The sequence below is a fragment of the Heloderma suspectum genome, chromosome 7 (genome assembly GCF_057233095.1).
Source record: "Heloderma suspectum isolate Gila_16-S chromosome 7, 16-S_ref, whole genome shotgun sequence".
In the NCBI taxonomy this organism is placed as follows: Eukaryota; Metazoa; Chordata; class Lepidosauria; order Squamata; family Helodermatidae; genus Heloderma; species Heloderma suspectum.
This window is the reverse complement of record NC_139464.1, coordinates 10,770,013-10,786,454: the sequence shown is the minus strand read 5'-3', so window position 1 is coordinate 10,786,454 and position 16,442 is coordinate 10,770,013. Positions and strand designations below refer to the sequence as shown.

General features: G+C 42.1%; 1 protein-coding gene across 2 annotated transcripts in view; it reads right to left on the bottom strand.

The window, feature by feature from the left end:
- TAF3 (TATA-box binding protein associated factor 3) overlaps positions 1-16,442 on the bottom strand; it is a 176,328-nt gene that overhangs the window by 104,806 nt on the left and 55,080 nt on the right. The gene's annotated exons all lie outside the window — the stretch shown is intronic.

Here is a 16,442-nt window from a genome sequence, read left to right as displayed (position 1 = left end):
TGGATTAAACAGTTCATCTAGTCCGGCATTTTGTTTTAAACAGTGGCCAGAAGAGAGGATTTTGTGAAGCTTTGCAAACATGAAGACAACGACTCACCATCCCGCTGTTGTTTGTCCCCAGCATAAGGAATTAATTGTGAAAAAGAACTGCCTTCCAAACTGAAATGTTTGAGGGGCCTACAGAGACTTTCCCCCCTAAATATTTCAAGTTTGCATACACCAGCTCAAAAACGCATGCAACTACCCAGCAAGAACAGCTAGTATTACTGGCCCTATACTGGGGATTAAAGCTGTTAAAGGCAGAGATGAAATCTGAGCTGAAAGCCCTGGGTTCAAACTCTGTAGTACTACACTACAACCGTTCTTTGGACCTGGTTACAATACGAAGGAATTGCATCATGAAAAATAGTTCTAGACTGTGCATGTTTTATACACATATAAAAAACACATCATAATGTGTTACAAAGGTGAGACCAGCAAAATGGGATGACAGTTCCAAATGCTGAATAAGGAGCACCTTACAAATGTCACTGTATACAAAGCGAAATTTTCGACGACTTTTTAAACACACTCAACAATTTACCTAAAATTCCATTTGGGATGTATCAGGATCTAACGGCCAACACTGTGCTGCCTACTGTGGAAAAAAAGTGGAAGTCCTTTTTCACAGAAAGTAAGGCCCAAGTTTCCCCAACGTTTCATTAACCACTGAACTTCAGTCATTTCAACAGAGCAAAAGAGACTGATGCACATAATTCTGCCTTCCCTTCACCCCTAAACCACAGACCTCGAGTCAATGTAATTTGGCATTGTTTCTAGGAAGAGAACTTGGCATCTGGAAGAGGATGGCAAAGACAGACCATCTTTATCTGGCAGACTGCTGTTTTTAGAATGCATCAGTTTGAGAATTTGGGGAATATTTTTTTTTTTTTTTTTTAAAGAAGGCTAATGAAGATGGGTATGCATGAAAAGTCAGGCAAACACAATGGATTTGGATTGAACTTGGGGGGGGGGGCAGGGGAAGTCTCTTAAAAAGAGGGCCAGAAGGTATCTTTTAGGAATGGTGGACTGTTTTGCACTTTTCCCGGTCAAGTACTGAGAACCTTATGGCCTTCACTTCACATCTGTCAGAGTAAGGAGGGAGGTATATGCAAGTTATACGTTATAAAAGGAGGCTACTGTTCACCATCTGTTGATGGTTGAGAATTTAGCTGGACCTGCAGTTGCTTCCCCCACTCAGCCACCTGAAATTAATAACCAATGCACAATTCATAAACAATGTATCAACAAAAATGGGGATCAACATGAAAGGGGATAATACAATCTATATTTTAGCGCAAAACACACACACTTATCCCCACTCTAGCAGCAAATATATAATACAGCCAATGGGGAGAAGGTAGATCTCCAGATGTTTTGAACTTCAACTCTCATAAGCCCCAGCCAGCATGGCCAGTGGTCAGAGATGACGGGAGTTGAAGTCAAAAACATCAGGAGAACACCAGTTTGGAGAAGGCTGCACTAGACTATGCAGACATACCACTGAAGGACACAAAGCCACTATACATATTACATATCCAGATTCTCATAACGGAATGGCTATGAAAAAAGATGTGGATGTTACATATGTGAATTTATTTTGCAGTGTGAATTTTGAACCTGAAAGTTGGACCAAGACTCACAACTTAAGGAAAGAAGCAGTTCATCATCCTGACTGAGAGGTTCCTTATAGGCTTAGAACCAATGATGTACACATAAAACTCTGAACATGCATGGGATTGACTACTAATGTCACTGATGCATAGAGAGTCTCATATATGCATCCCTGTTGCACGTGTAGAGCTGTCCCCCACATGTAAGTCAATGAGAGACACTCTGGGAACATTTATCTGCAGCACATCACAAGTTAGATATGTACAGGCATCCAGGCATGGAAATCAATTACAAAGTGGAATATGTAACGTTTTACTCTTTTTGAGCAATTCTTGCAACCTAAATTATTATCAGATACACGCTGGTGACAACAACGATTAGTCGATATAGGGACTTGAGATAAGATTGGATTGAAAATGTTTTTCTCCTGAAAACAGGAGAATCCACTGGAAACTCTTCTTATGGGCAGTGTTATTTTCTCCCTACTGTGTTCCTAGCTGGATCCCAAATTCAAATACAACAAAGTACCTTCATATCAAAACCCAGGCAAGGCTCCAGTTATTGTTTCTCTTCCAGCCTTCCATGTGTTCTTACTGGCAGAGCTCCACAGTGTCTTTGGTTAGCATGAATGCATAAACGATGAAGATATACTTCGGCATATCTAATATGTGAGTACAAGCAACCATTGCAATACTTTTTTAATGTAACCACAGAACGCTTAAAGAAAAAAATAATGCCAGGAGGACTAAGTAGAATATAAGTTATAACCTCTAAATAGGCAAGCTGATTTTTAGGCTGAATATATCCCAATGGAATGGATCCTTTTAAACCTTCTCATTCATCTTCTGAGTGAAGAAGCTGAGGCAATCTGGAATCCAACAAGCTGTATTGTAACAGGGTACTTGGGTGTTCTTAAAATAAACATTTCTTCCCTTTGTGTGGAAATGTCGTTCTTTTCGCTCTACATCTTTAGAAACAAAAGTCTTTCAAAAAGTATACAGAAAAACCTGCAGAACTCCCCCTGCACGTTTGCATAACTCAAATAAGATATACAACGGAAATGAATCTGCAAAGCTATTGCGGTAATGCAAACAATCACTGTCTACTGTCACCATTTAATTTGCATTATGGCCCTCTTTAGACACAGATCCTCCATTTTAAAAAAAACATTATCCCCCCCCCCAAAGGAGGGGGGGCAGCAACTTAATTTTTCTTTGTAACATTTAGTTACTTAGTTCAGTTTCTATCCCATCTCTTTCCTGGGGCTCAATGTAAGTAACAACAGCTGTAAACTAAATGAAACAAACAGACACAAATTTTACAATTGAATTAATTGTAACACCTGATTAAGCCTGGCCACCGATGTCAACCCAAACAGGAAGGTTTTACAGCTGTTTCAGAAAGTATTCCAGGTCAAACTTCAATGAATTTCTAAAGGAAAGGGGTTCCATAATGTGTAACTAAAGCCATTAAATATCAATGAAACACATGTTTGCATAGTAAGTGAACCATTGCTGAAAGGATGGGGAGGAAAGAGCGGGATATTCCTTCAAGCATTTGGAGATGGGCACAGGGATACTAAAATAATCTGACACAGGTACTGGTCAGTTATGCTCCAAAACAAATTAATCTTTTCTCTTTATGCAGGTAGATAAATGCCCACATGGAGATTATTGTTGAACATGAAGATATTTCAAGACTGCCATAAATGCCATAAAGCTGAGCAGATCTGCAAAGTTAGGCTAAGGACCAGTTCTGATTATACTTTTCTTAGTTGTGTCCTAAAAATGTGAGTATGGAACAGAATAAAAAGTGGCAAAAATTGAGTCCTCTCCTCTCGAGAAAGGTATAGTGCATCAAGTCTGAGGATCTGCTCTGACAGCTCTGCAAGTTGGGAGTGCCCACCCCTTTGGACAGGATACGGGTTCTGTGTTTTTTTTTAACTAGGTCTCCACACAACCTTCTCTATACGTTATTTTTAATAGGTACCTTTTCACATGCCACAAGTAAGTCCCTAATATTCCCAAACAAGTTTTTTTAAAAAAAATATGGGTAAATGTAGCAGGGAGCCTCTGTACTGTGTACTCAACATGGGAATATGACCTTTTCCTGATGTAATATGTAAAATGGCCTTAAGGTGTGACTATGGAAACATAATGTTGCCATCAGCTCTCAAAAAGAGAATTGGCATTGAATGCAGGAGACTCCTTCCCTTTGTCCTGCAAAGCCCCAGACCAAATGGAGTTCCACAGTTCTGTATGACACGTTCTGCACCTCTTGACATCATTCCTCATCCTTACCCCATGTAACCGTGACACAGAACTGCGGTTGCAGAGCTCAACCTGAAAACAATCACTTGGTGGCAGGTCTGCCTCTCCCTATGTACACATAACACAGTAGAGTCAAGCATAATGTGAGTGGTTAGAGTGTGGAATTGGGAGACCCAGGTTCAAATCCACACTCAGCCATGAAGCTCCCTGGATGTCCTTGGGCCAGTCATTCTCTCTCAGAGCTGTTGTGAGGATAAGACAGGAAAAAGGGAACCTCCTACAGTGCATTGAAGTCCCTGGTGGAAGGCTGGGACAAAAATGGAATAACACACACACACACACACACTCACAGGCCCTTAGAGATGCAGATATGACAGACGTTTGGCAATAAACTGGTAGGTGGGTGCACAAGAGAGAGATAGGGATCCAAGAATGAAGAGGAGTTGCATTTATAAAAGCACGTATGGCTGAAACAGCCAGGGCATCATTTAGGGAGAGTAGAAGCAAGAGGCAGTCATTGTCCTCCCCCACAATCCCATTTCAATTGCATATTATTATTCCTTGGGTGCACCTATACTTCTAGTTATTATGAAAAGGTATGAGAAAGTAGGCACAATATATTATCTTAAAAATACACTGCTTTTGGACAATTTCAATGGTAGAGAAAGCCTTTGAATCTTGGCCAGTAATTCTGAAGACATACATCCTTGAAATCTCTTCACCACCCTCCAGAAACAGTACCCCTACAAACAGCACCAGTATGAATTAAGCCTACAAGAAGATTGCCCCTAGCCACAGGGGTCACCAGACAAGTGCCCCAGTATGATTCATGGCCTCTTGCAACATAGGTTTTGGACATCTTCCATGGGCTGAAATAAAAGGGGACTAGGAAGGATTAAGATGCTCGGTTTACATCAGGGCGTGGGGAATGTGTGGCCATTCAGGTGTTGTTGGATTGCAAATCCCATCAGCCCGAGCCAGCATAACCAATGGTGAGGAAAGGTGAGAGTTTTAGTCCAACAACATCTGGAGTGCCACACATTCCCCATCCCTGGTCTAAATGACTCATTATATTCAAATTTGTGGTTGAAGTTAACAAAAAATAATGAACAGAAGAATCAGCAGCAAAAATACCATAGCGTTGATGGAGATATGACATGTGCAGTATATCTCATCAGTGACTACAGTACTCAGTGCTTGCAATAAATAGTGTGTGCACTCTGCCCTTCTCAAAGAAATCATGTCCTACAAGGGAAACACCTCCCCCTTAAATCTATGACGTGCTGCTTTCTTTACAGGAGCAGTTCACTCCACTGGCATCACTGAACCTCTAATGTATACCTGGAACAAGCTATCAAGGTCAGAAGCCATAATATGATCACAGAACAGAATTTCCCTCTAAGGCATTTTATGTGCCATGCAGCCAAAGGAACAGGAGCTACGAAACTTAATTTCCTGTCCTGTGTGTGTGTTTAATTCTCAACCATAAAGTTATATTAGTATCAGTTTTTCCTTAGGATTTCCTCAGATTTAAGAAAAGGGAACAAACTGCGATTGATTACCCATTCTTAAAGTGCAGAGTCTATTTGAACATGCAGCGTGAGAGTAACATGAAGGCACTGATCGGGGTCTGAATGTTCTCATATATACAAGATCATGCACCGAAACAAACACAGCTGGGATTGATTTCACTAGATTGAGGTCTAGCTGTACTCACTGGGTTGCCTCTGGGCAGAGATCTGGAATTATACACCTTGGTACATGCAAAACTATTGTTTAGCACAAAGAGAAATTATAAGCACATCATTTAGAGAACTTTAAGAAACAAATACAGAGAAAATGGTACACACTTAGCTATTCTGTTAATAGATCCTAACAAAAAGAAAGCCTCTGGCCTTATGAATATGAGAATGCAGGCTTTCTGGATCCTAGCATCAAATAAAACTTGCCTACCCATCGACCTGATTTGCACAACATGGCACAGCTCATTGTGAGTTATTTAGCTCATGACAAGCTGCAGTGCCCACAGGCGGCACTTTGCAGATCCAACCACTGCTCGGGGGTTTTCGTGTTGTGCAAAAGGAACGAGCATGGGTTATGCAAGAGTTAAAAGTTTGTTCTAGGATTCTGTGAGGGTTGTTTAATCCTCGCATAACCCACACTCACCAGATTCGCACAACATGTAAACCCTGAGTGGGGGTTGTAAATGATAAATGGCAGCTGCATGTACTGCAGCCTCACCATGGATTAAATAACGCCTTGTTGTGTCATTCAAACTGGCCCAAGGTGTATAGTTTTATCCTATTTTGTATAGGACTAGATGTCAGGATGTGAACCTGCAGTGGGTTCTGAAGCAGGACAATAAAGAAGATCCCCACGCCAGATGCTCCCACTAAGCTCTGGCACAAGGAGGGAACTGCAGGGGAACCAGCAAGACTAACAAGGCAATTCTACTAACTGTGTGCCCTCCTGTGAGGAATTATTTTGGCCTTGACCTCTGCCTTGCCTTCATCTTGCTTCTTTTCTCAACTTGACAGGAACAGAGTGAGACTCTGGACAGAATATTTGTGTTTGTGTACTGTGCTTCAAGGAATGTGTACACTTAATACAGACTTGCAATTCGTCATGCAATGGTAATAGTCATGCCAGGATACATAATGGGCACAAACTCTTGCATATCTGCAAGAGCATAACTATCCAACAAAGTCTTAGAACATGCAAGAGAAAAATAGCTCTAGAATTCTGCTACATGCATGCTGGTATGTCTGCTCACTCCTATGGTTCTTTTTCCTCCAACTGTACCTTTATGAATGGGAAACTTGCATGGAATGGCAGATAATCTTGTTAGGAGGGCATTAACTTCCACCTGCTTATTCAACAAATGTAGAAGGACAGCCTACTATGGAGAGTGACTGGCCCTGGCTCTATTGCCCTTAGAAACTCAAGGAGGTTCACAGCATGAAGTTGCTACGGTGAGAAATCTGGAGATGCAGAGAACTGTAGCTACAACATAGGTGCTACTCCACCCACCTTCTACCATTTCCGCATCCCATTTGCCCTTTTTATTCTGTTTCTCCTCTGTGTCCTTAATTGGAGGGGAGCAAAGGAGAGCTGAGCTGAAGTTTAGGTCATGACATCAAAGAGTACCCATAAAATAAACAGTTTTCAAGGAAAGCTCTTAATACATTTCAAGCTGTGAAAATAATTAGTTCATTCGACAACTGCTAACAGGGAATGGTAAGGGTAGAGGGCCAAAGGGATGTGTAGAAAATGGTGCTCCAGCTAAATCAGGACAAAAACGGTGCTGTTTATATGTCTCAAACTAGAATCTTATGCATTCACATGAAAGGACAAAGTATGTCCAACTGTGAATAGCACAGAGGACATAAAAACTATTCTGTTTGATCAAGTGTGCCGACAACTGGTACTTAACTTAGCAACCAACATTTTGCTTTTTTAGAAAGTTGGTTAACAGCATAACACAATTATTTGAAGGATGAGACCGCAGGATTATCTAGTACAGCACAGCCAGTTTCCAACAGCTATCTATCTAGATATCTGTGGGTTCAGAGCTTTCCAGAGACAGTGGAAATAGACATCCCTCAATGTTGGCTGCCAGTGTCTTCTGCCAATGTCTTCTGCCTCCAAACTCGGAATTTCCATTTTAACTATTATAGTGAACTACCAGATAGATCTACCCTGCATGAATTTGTCTAATCTTCTTTTAAATCCATCTACATTAGTGGCTGCCACCACATATTGTAGCAAAGATTTCCACAGGTTAGTTCTGGGTCTGACAAAGAAATCCTTCCTTTTGTTTATCCTACACTTACTATGAAATTGTTTTCACAAAATGAACCTCAAATTCTGGTGTCCTGAGAGAGCAAGAGAAAATTTCTCTCTAAGCACACTTCTATACCATTTATGACCTCTTAACACATGGTTTCTCAAATAATGCATCTACCAAGGCATTGGTTTTCCTGAAAGGGTACTACTGTGCTCTGACCACACCTGTACTCACCACACATCTTCCATGGCCATACCTATGGCTTAACTTAGAGACTAGTTTCAGAACCACTGTTCTATCATATATATATCATGCACTAACACCCCTTTCTCTGGCCTTAATACTCCTTTTTTTCTAAATGGAAAAGCCCATTCAGAACCACTGTTCTATCATATATATATCATGCACTAACACCCCTTTCTCTGGCCTTAATACTCCTTTTTTTCTAAATGGAAAAGCCCCGGTTTCAATTCTCTGATATCTCTTTCCTTGGTGGTTTCACTTGATTTACATCCCAGAAGCATATGCTATTATTATTAATCATTTATAAAGCGCCTAAGATTTGCTAAGCACTGTACAGAATTTTTTTCTTAAATCACATCACACCCTGACTTATGATTCCAGCTTATTAGGAGAGCAACAAGCCATGCACTTCGGATGTAATGTTCATCCACCTGCAAGAGGCTTTCTGGCTTGTGTAGGTACTCCCACTGGCAAGAGGAGCTAAGTGGGAGTATTCGGGAAGCATGCCCCAGCCCTCTTCCTTATTGCCCTTTCACCTTAAAAAAAACTGCCAGTACACACTGAAACAGAATTAGCTTGCTTAATGCTGAAATAGCAATACAGTGATGACCTTTTTTAGTTTAACTATCTCCTCCAGGCTGAAAAGTTATTGCTATCTCCTTCAATGATCCAGCAGGTTTCAATGCCCCCCCACCCCCAGCTCTGCAATGTTGAATAATTATCTTAAAGCAGCCTCCCCCAACGTGGTACCCTGCAGATGTGCTGGACCACAATTCCCTTCAGCCCTAGCCAGCATGGCTATTGGAACTGTATCCAATGCACCTGGAGGGCACAGGTTGGGGAAGGCTATCTATTGTTCAACAACTGGCTACCTGCAAATAGCCTTTCTGGCCTTCATCTCTGCTACTAGCGTCATGCTCTTTCAAGATCCTGCTCCTAAAAATATGTTTGTGCACTCCCTTAATAAAGGGTTATCAATGTGGCTTGTATTTTATTCTCAGGCAACAGCAGATAAAGGCTTAAGCAACTGCAGATTTTAATAGTGGGTTTTGGAGAAGGGTATATCTAATTCACATCTGCTACACTGAAGTGGATTCATTCTATTTCTTCAGCACTCTTTGCTGAATAAAACAGAACTAGAACCAACTCTAAAGGAAGTTACTCCGGCCAATGGGAATTAGGTACATCTCACAGAAACAAAGGGATAAGAATAATGAGAAGGGGAGTAGAAAGACATACAAATGAGCAGAGGAGAAAGGGAAGAAAAAAATCCACAGGCAGAGCGAGCTGGGGATTCACTTACTTACGTGGCTTCAGAGAAAAGCGATCGCCACTTTCCCCAGGAGCCCCTTTAATCAACCTTGATGCAATTTCACTAAAGCAAATTCTATTTAATTTCATTGTGCCTGACCAAGCGGTGCAATTCCTACTTACTGGACACTTTCTAGCCTTCATCAGGGGGTTGCACAACAGCATTCATTCCCTTGGATTTATCAGTGCATTTATCGCCACCTTTCCAAAAGCGCTGGCTCCATGAGGCAGAACCTCATGCTCAATACTTTATTTGTATTCCACAGACCAACCTTTGCTTCTCAACCGTTGTCACTCTGATGATTTGCCCTGTTTCCAGCAGAACCCCTGCTGCCTTGCAGTGTAATCACTCCAATATACAAACATACATAGCCGCTAGGCATTATGTTTCCACAAGATTTTATTTTTATTTATCTATTTTTAAATGCAGAAGTATTTGACCAGCAATTCAGTCAAGTTTGAACATAAAAGATGAGGCTGCAGACAACACCTTGGCTGCGGTGTAAGGAAGTGCAAGTTGTTTTGTGAGTCAAGAAAAGGTATCCCAACAATTTGACTGAGCAGCTGATTTTGAAACATATCAGAGTATGAACGAAATGGTTCAATCGAAGAATTTTCACACACCCCAGGCAATGAAGTTTTTTTTTTCTCTCTGTTGCACTTAGATACTTTAGGGACATACTGAGATGTCCACTAGGGTCACCTTCCGCCGTTATATTTTCACGAAGACTAAAAGGGTAAAGCCTTAGGCTATGGAGAAAACCACACACACATTTTAGTTTATGAATCCCAGCCATAGAAAGGAAGATGCTAGAGTCCCATCTGCAAGCACAAATGCATGCAGGCATGGGGTGGCCACAGACTTTTCCTTCCAATGGCAGCCACTTAGGCAACATCTGGTAGTGCTCTTGCAGATCCTTTGACCTTTCACAGGACTTCCTGGAATGGAGGAGGCTATCACTGAAAAGGGCTGATTTGAGAGCCCCCCATACGTGTGGTTAATCCTAGCCTATTTATTATCTGATGACCATGTTCTACTGTAAAGCCCCTCGTTACTTCTAGAACTACACTGCAGAGGGTAGCTGTGCTCAGACACTACTCACTGTTCCACACCACCATCTACTAAAGTGGCAGACAACAGGAATTTTACTTTTACAGTCTTTCAGTGTCGAATTCATTTAGGAGAGTGGAATAGGGAATATCTTTTAAGGAGTAACTTTTTAGAAAATTCACTGATAGTTCCCTTTAGGGTAATTCCCTCCCTTCTCCTTTAGTTCCCCCATTTTTAAAGGGTTCAAAATATATTTAATGACTTTTAAAAAATATACTTTTGATTGTATTTTGAACTATTTTGACTGGCCCAAATGAAGTTCATGGCTGAACAGGGATTTGAGCCTGGGCCAAGTCTTGCCATTACAACACATTTACATCCCAAGGAGCTCAGACCAATGTGCAAGTAATTGCCAGGCTGTCTCCTATCCAAGTACTGCTTGGATTCAGACCTGCTAAGTATCAGACACCACATATTAATATCAAATAGATGCATAAAGGTTCATGGCGAAGTTCTCCTTTTTTTAAGACACCATTTGGAGTACTTTCAGTACTGCAATAATAAAACAAGACAGGCAAGGAAAACATGATCTGCATATATTCCATATTACAAATTAAAAAGTGAAGACAAAGCTTATCTCGAATAGATTCAAATCAGCTCAAGTGGTCTTCCATATTTTCAGTTCATCAGAGATGGGAATTAAAAGTATCATGTTCTGGCTATGTTTGAGTTTCAATAGTAGATTAAACCCAATCTAGCTGGCACTTGCCAAAACACCTAACTCCAACCCCTATTCTCCTCCACAAAAACATTTCCAAAAATAAACAGCACCCTCACAAATCTAAGTAAAATATAACTAACTGACTGAAAGATCCTGGGAAAAAATGTTCATGACCAATAGTAACAGGCCATCAAAACTCAGCTTCAGTGCAATACGATGTTCCACTCAGGCCCTGTTTCAAAGGAAAGTCGTTTTCAATGGTTGGATGGTCAAACGCAACATTAAGTAGCAAGCACTAAAAAGTTAATTGAATGTTTGCCAGTAGACATATGACCCATTTTTATACTGGATAATTAATTTCTTTGTTTTTATAAGAATTTTAAAGAGTAGTCAACATGTACCCCAAGGGTAATTAGGTTCATTGATGGGAAACTCCCAGCTTCTGGGAGGCACAGCTGTCTCTTGCCTTTTTAAATGCACTAAAGCTAACCCTAGCACTTGTTTGATCATTTTCTTATCTCTCCCCCCACCCCTCTCTCATTTTTGGGTGAACTAAGCCATGCATTATTTCAAGCCATAATCTCACCACCTACTCTTTTGCAAGTTGCAGATGCTTTGCATGCAGAATTGCTCAGGTTCAATTCCCAGCATCTCCAGGTAGGGGTAGGAAGGAATCCTGCCTGAAACCTGGAGAGCTGCTGATAGTCACTGTCAACAATACTGGGTTTGATGGGTCAATGGTCTGACCCAGTATAAAGCAGCTTCCTATGCTCCTAAGCTGGCACCCAACAGTTCTTCACCTTAATGCTCAGACTACAATATTATTGAACAGAGTGGCCTTCCCCAACCTGGTGCCCTCCAGATGTGTTTGACTATAACTCCTTACTTCCCACAGTCAGCATGTCTGGAAGGAGGGGAGTTATGGAGGAGAGCTATGAACTTGTATCTCCAATACGTTGTTGTTGTTTATTTGTTCAGTCGCTTCCGACTCTTCGTGACTTCATAGACCAGCCCACGCCAGAGCTTCCTGTCGGCCATCGCCACCCCCAGCTCCCCCAAGGTCAAGTCCGTCACCTCCAAAATATCATCTATCCACCTTGCCCTTGGTCGGCCTCTCTTCCTTTGGCCTTCCACTTTCCCTAGCATCAGCATCTTCTCCAGGGTATCCTGTCTTCTCATTATGTGGCCAAAGTACTTCAGTTTTGCCTTTCATATCCTTCCCTCAAGTGAGCAGTCTGGCTTTCTTTCCTGGAGTATGGACTGGTTTGATCTTCTTGCAGTCCAAGGCACTCTCAGAATGTTCCTCCAGCACCACAGTTCAAAAGCATCTATCTTCCTTCACTCAGCCTTCCTTATGGTCCAGCTCTCGCAGCCATAGGTTACTACAGTGAATACCATTGCTTGAACTATGCGGACCTTTGTTGTCAGTGTGATGTCGCTGCTCTTCACTATTTTATCAAGATTTGTCATTGCTCTCCTCCCAAGAAGTAAATGTCTTCTGATTTCCTGGCTACAGTCAGCGTCTGCACAGTACTTTGTGCCTAGAAAGGCAAAGTCTGTCACTGCCTCCACGTTTTCTCCCTCTATTTGCCAGTTCTCAATCAAGCTGGTTGCCATAATCTTAATTTTTTGAGGTTTAACTGCAACCCAGCTTTTGCACTTTCTTCTTTCACCTTTGTCAGGAGGTTCCTCAGCTCCTCCTCGTTTTCAGCCATCAAAGTGGTATCATCTGCATATCTGAGATTGTTAATGTTTCTTCCAGAGATTTTAACTCCAGCCTTGGCTTCATCAAGCCCAGCACGTCGCATGATGTGTTCTGCGTACAGGTTGAATAGGTAGGGTGAGAGTATACAACCCTGCCGTACTCCTTTCCCAATCTTAAACCAGTCCGTTGTTCTGTGGTCTGTTCTTATCGTTGCTACTTGGTCATTATACAGATTCCTCAGGAGGCAGACAAGATGACTTGGTATCCCCATACCACCAAGAACTTGCCACAATTTGTTATGATCCACACAGTCAAAGGCTTTAGAATAGTCAATAAAACAGAAATATACAATCTCAATATTATCCACTGCACCACAATGTCTCTCAAAAGCTTCTGAGTTGCCACCTGAAGCCACATTTCTTCCATTTTATGTAGTGAAACACAATGAATGGAACAAGTTGCCTGGAATTCCCAACGTACAGGCACTGCATGGCCTTCTCATACTAGAGCCTACCTGTCACTGAGATGGTAATCTGTGTTTGGGCTGCAGTAAGTACTTCAGAGTGTGGGAGTTCATGTGACTGAAGTCTCCTCCTTACAACAACCCCCCCACACGCACACACACATATAAAAATTAGCAAGGGCCCTTCTCTCCATCATCCCTGTTTTAATCTATTTAATGCATCTATTAAATTTAAAACTCATAAATTATCAGCTGAAGCCAAAATAAGGGCACAGCAAAGGGGGCTAAATCCCAGAAGTGTAACCGTGTATAAACTTACAATTGGGAGCTAAATTCCAGGGGGCAAATCCAACAGGAACTTACAGTTCTTGTAGCCTTGCTCTAAGAGAGATTCCTAGTGGTTGAAGAGAACCTCAACCACATATTTAAACTAAACCCAAGCTTAGAAAGAGGCAATAAAAAGCAATACATAGCTCTATATTGACAAGAGCCACTGTGCAGGCCTAGCTAGTGGAAGATTCCGCTTATAAACAAAAAAAGTGTAGGCTAGCTTCAGTTTGGGCTCAGTGTAGGCTCAGGTTTTAGGCCTTATAAAGCAGCTCATAAACTAATGCTAAGAAATAGACTCATCCCCAAATCTGAGAGTTCAGTTTAACATTTAGTTTTAAAACACAAAGGGAAAGGGACTCAGCCCTTGAAAAACCACATCCCTTCCTAAATCAGATAACCAGTGTTAGCTCCTCAGCCCCTTGCATCCCCCTGAACAGCCTCCCTTCCCAAATCACCTATCCTTTGTCTTTGTCACCTATCCCTCCAAGGACCCACTGACTGTTGTCCTCTTTCCTAGATAGAAAATCTCCCATTCACTATTGTCCTCTCCCTTAAATAGAAAATTTCCACTTCCAGGGGGCTTAACTGACCTACATTCCCATTCACTGGAAGCTAGTGCAAACCAGTAGTTCAGCCACAGCCTCCCTTGCTTTTCATACAAGACCAGCTAATCAGGCTTGCTGCAGCAGCAGTTGGGCCAAGACAGCTAGAGCTAGCTAAGGAAGCAGGCTTGCCGGGAGCCCCACTGACAAAGCATCTCAGCCCCAGTGGCACAGCATCAGCACACGAGTTAAGCACCTGTGCGAATTTAGCAACAGGGAAAGGAATCCAGGGCAGTCGTCTCTTCCCTTTCTTCTCATAGCAAGGAACTGTAAATAAATAAATATAAATATAAATATAAATATAAATAACTATAAATAAATTCCCCACCTTCTCCTAGTAAACTTAGTTTTCCAGATAAACAAACCCAATAACAGCAACCAAAGAAAATAGTTATGATGGTAGAAAGGCAGCTGGGGTGTGGTGGCTATCCAGTGTATTGTGCTAAGTACCACATGCATGACTATCTGACAGCTGGACAGAGGTTGTGGGTGTGTGCTCAGTGTAATGAGCTCCTGGTTCTCAGAGAGTTCATTCCCTTGAAGCCAAGGATGCTGACCAGGAGAAGCTAAGTGAGGCAGAGGGGTTGGTGGGCAAGGCCTTGGGTGACAGCTCCTCTACTGTCACAAAGAATGAGGGCAGCATTCTGAGGAAGAGGGAAATGATCCCTTAGAAGGGGCCCATTCCTTGGAAGATGAGCAAATATCCTCTTGCACTGAGGATGTGCCTTCAGGGGGCAGGGGGCTGTGGTAATGAGAGATTTGATCTCTAGACACACAGACAGCTGGGTTTGTGATGGGCATGTAGACCGCATGGTAAATTGCCTGGTTGGTGTGAAGGTTGCGGATATCACACACCATCTAGATAGCTTTGTAGACAGTGCTGGGGTGGAGTCAATGGTTGTGGCCCATGTTGCTACCAATGACATGGGGAAATGTAGTTGTGAGGTCCTGGAAGCCAAACTTAAGTTCCTAGGCAGAAGGCTGAAATGCAGGACCACCAAGTTGGCATTCTGTAAAATGCTACCTGCTCCACACACAGGGCTAGCTAGACAGGCGATGCTGAAGATGCATGGAATTCAATGAATGGAAGAGATGATGGTGTAGGGAGGAGGGGGTCCAGATCTGTTAGCTGCTGGGGAACATTTTGGGGCATGTCAGGCCTGTAAAGAGGGATGGGTTCCACTTGAACCAAAATGGCTCTGCTGACGCTAAACATAAAAAAGCTGGCAGAACAGCTTTTAAACTGAAGCCTGGGGGAAAGCCAACAGGAGCTGGGAAGCATCCTGTTCAGGTTGGATCATCCCTAGCGGATGAAGATGAAAATGTTTCCAATTGCCCAAATGTAGAAGGGGAAGAAATAGGCCAAGAATATATGGTGAAATGTGATAGCCAGTCAAAGAGGCCTAAGTGCTACACCAAAAGATGCACACACCAGAGACATCTGAGGAGGGACATCATGTATAGATGTTTCTCTGCAAATGCTGGAAGCCTCCAACCCAAAATAGGAGAGTTGGAGTGCCTGGTTTTAAAGGAGAACCTAGATATAGTGGGCATTATGGAAACTTGGTGAAATGCAAAGAACCACTGAGATACAGTCATCTCTGGAAATAAACTCTATAGGAAAGACAAGGAGGAGGTCCTGGAGGAGGTGTTGCTTTCTAGTCAAAGAGGGCATAGCACTGAGCAGACTAGAAAACTTAAAAGGGGAAATTCTTCCACAGAAGTGCTGTGGGTATCTGTCCTATATTTTCTGCAGTGAAGACAGGCTCCAAAACTAATTTAGTACTAGGAACGTGCTATCGTCCCCTAGACCAGAATGCTCAGAGAGATCTTGAGGTGGAAAATGAAATCAGGGAGGCCTCCTAAGGAGGAAGTGTTGTAATAATGGGTGACTTCAATTACTCCCACATTGACTGAATAAATGTATGTTCTAGTCACTACAAAGAGGTTAAATTTCTTGATGCCCTAAACAACTGTGCCCTAGAACAGCTGGTCATGGAACCGACCAGAGGGAGGTGACCCTGGATTTAATCCTAAGTGGTATCAACCAGGACCTAGTACAAGATGTGAATGTTGCAGAACCAACTGGAAACAGTGACCCCAGTGCTATCAGATTTAATATATATATATTTAAGTGGGAAATTGCCAAGGAGTCCGATACAGTCACATTTGACTTTCAAAGAGGAAACTTCTCTAAAATGAGGGAACTATTGAAAAGGAAGTTGAAAGGAGGAGTCAAGGGGGTTAAATCCCTTCAAAATGCTTGGAGGTTACTCAAAACCACAATATCAGAAGCTTAGCTAAAA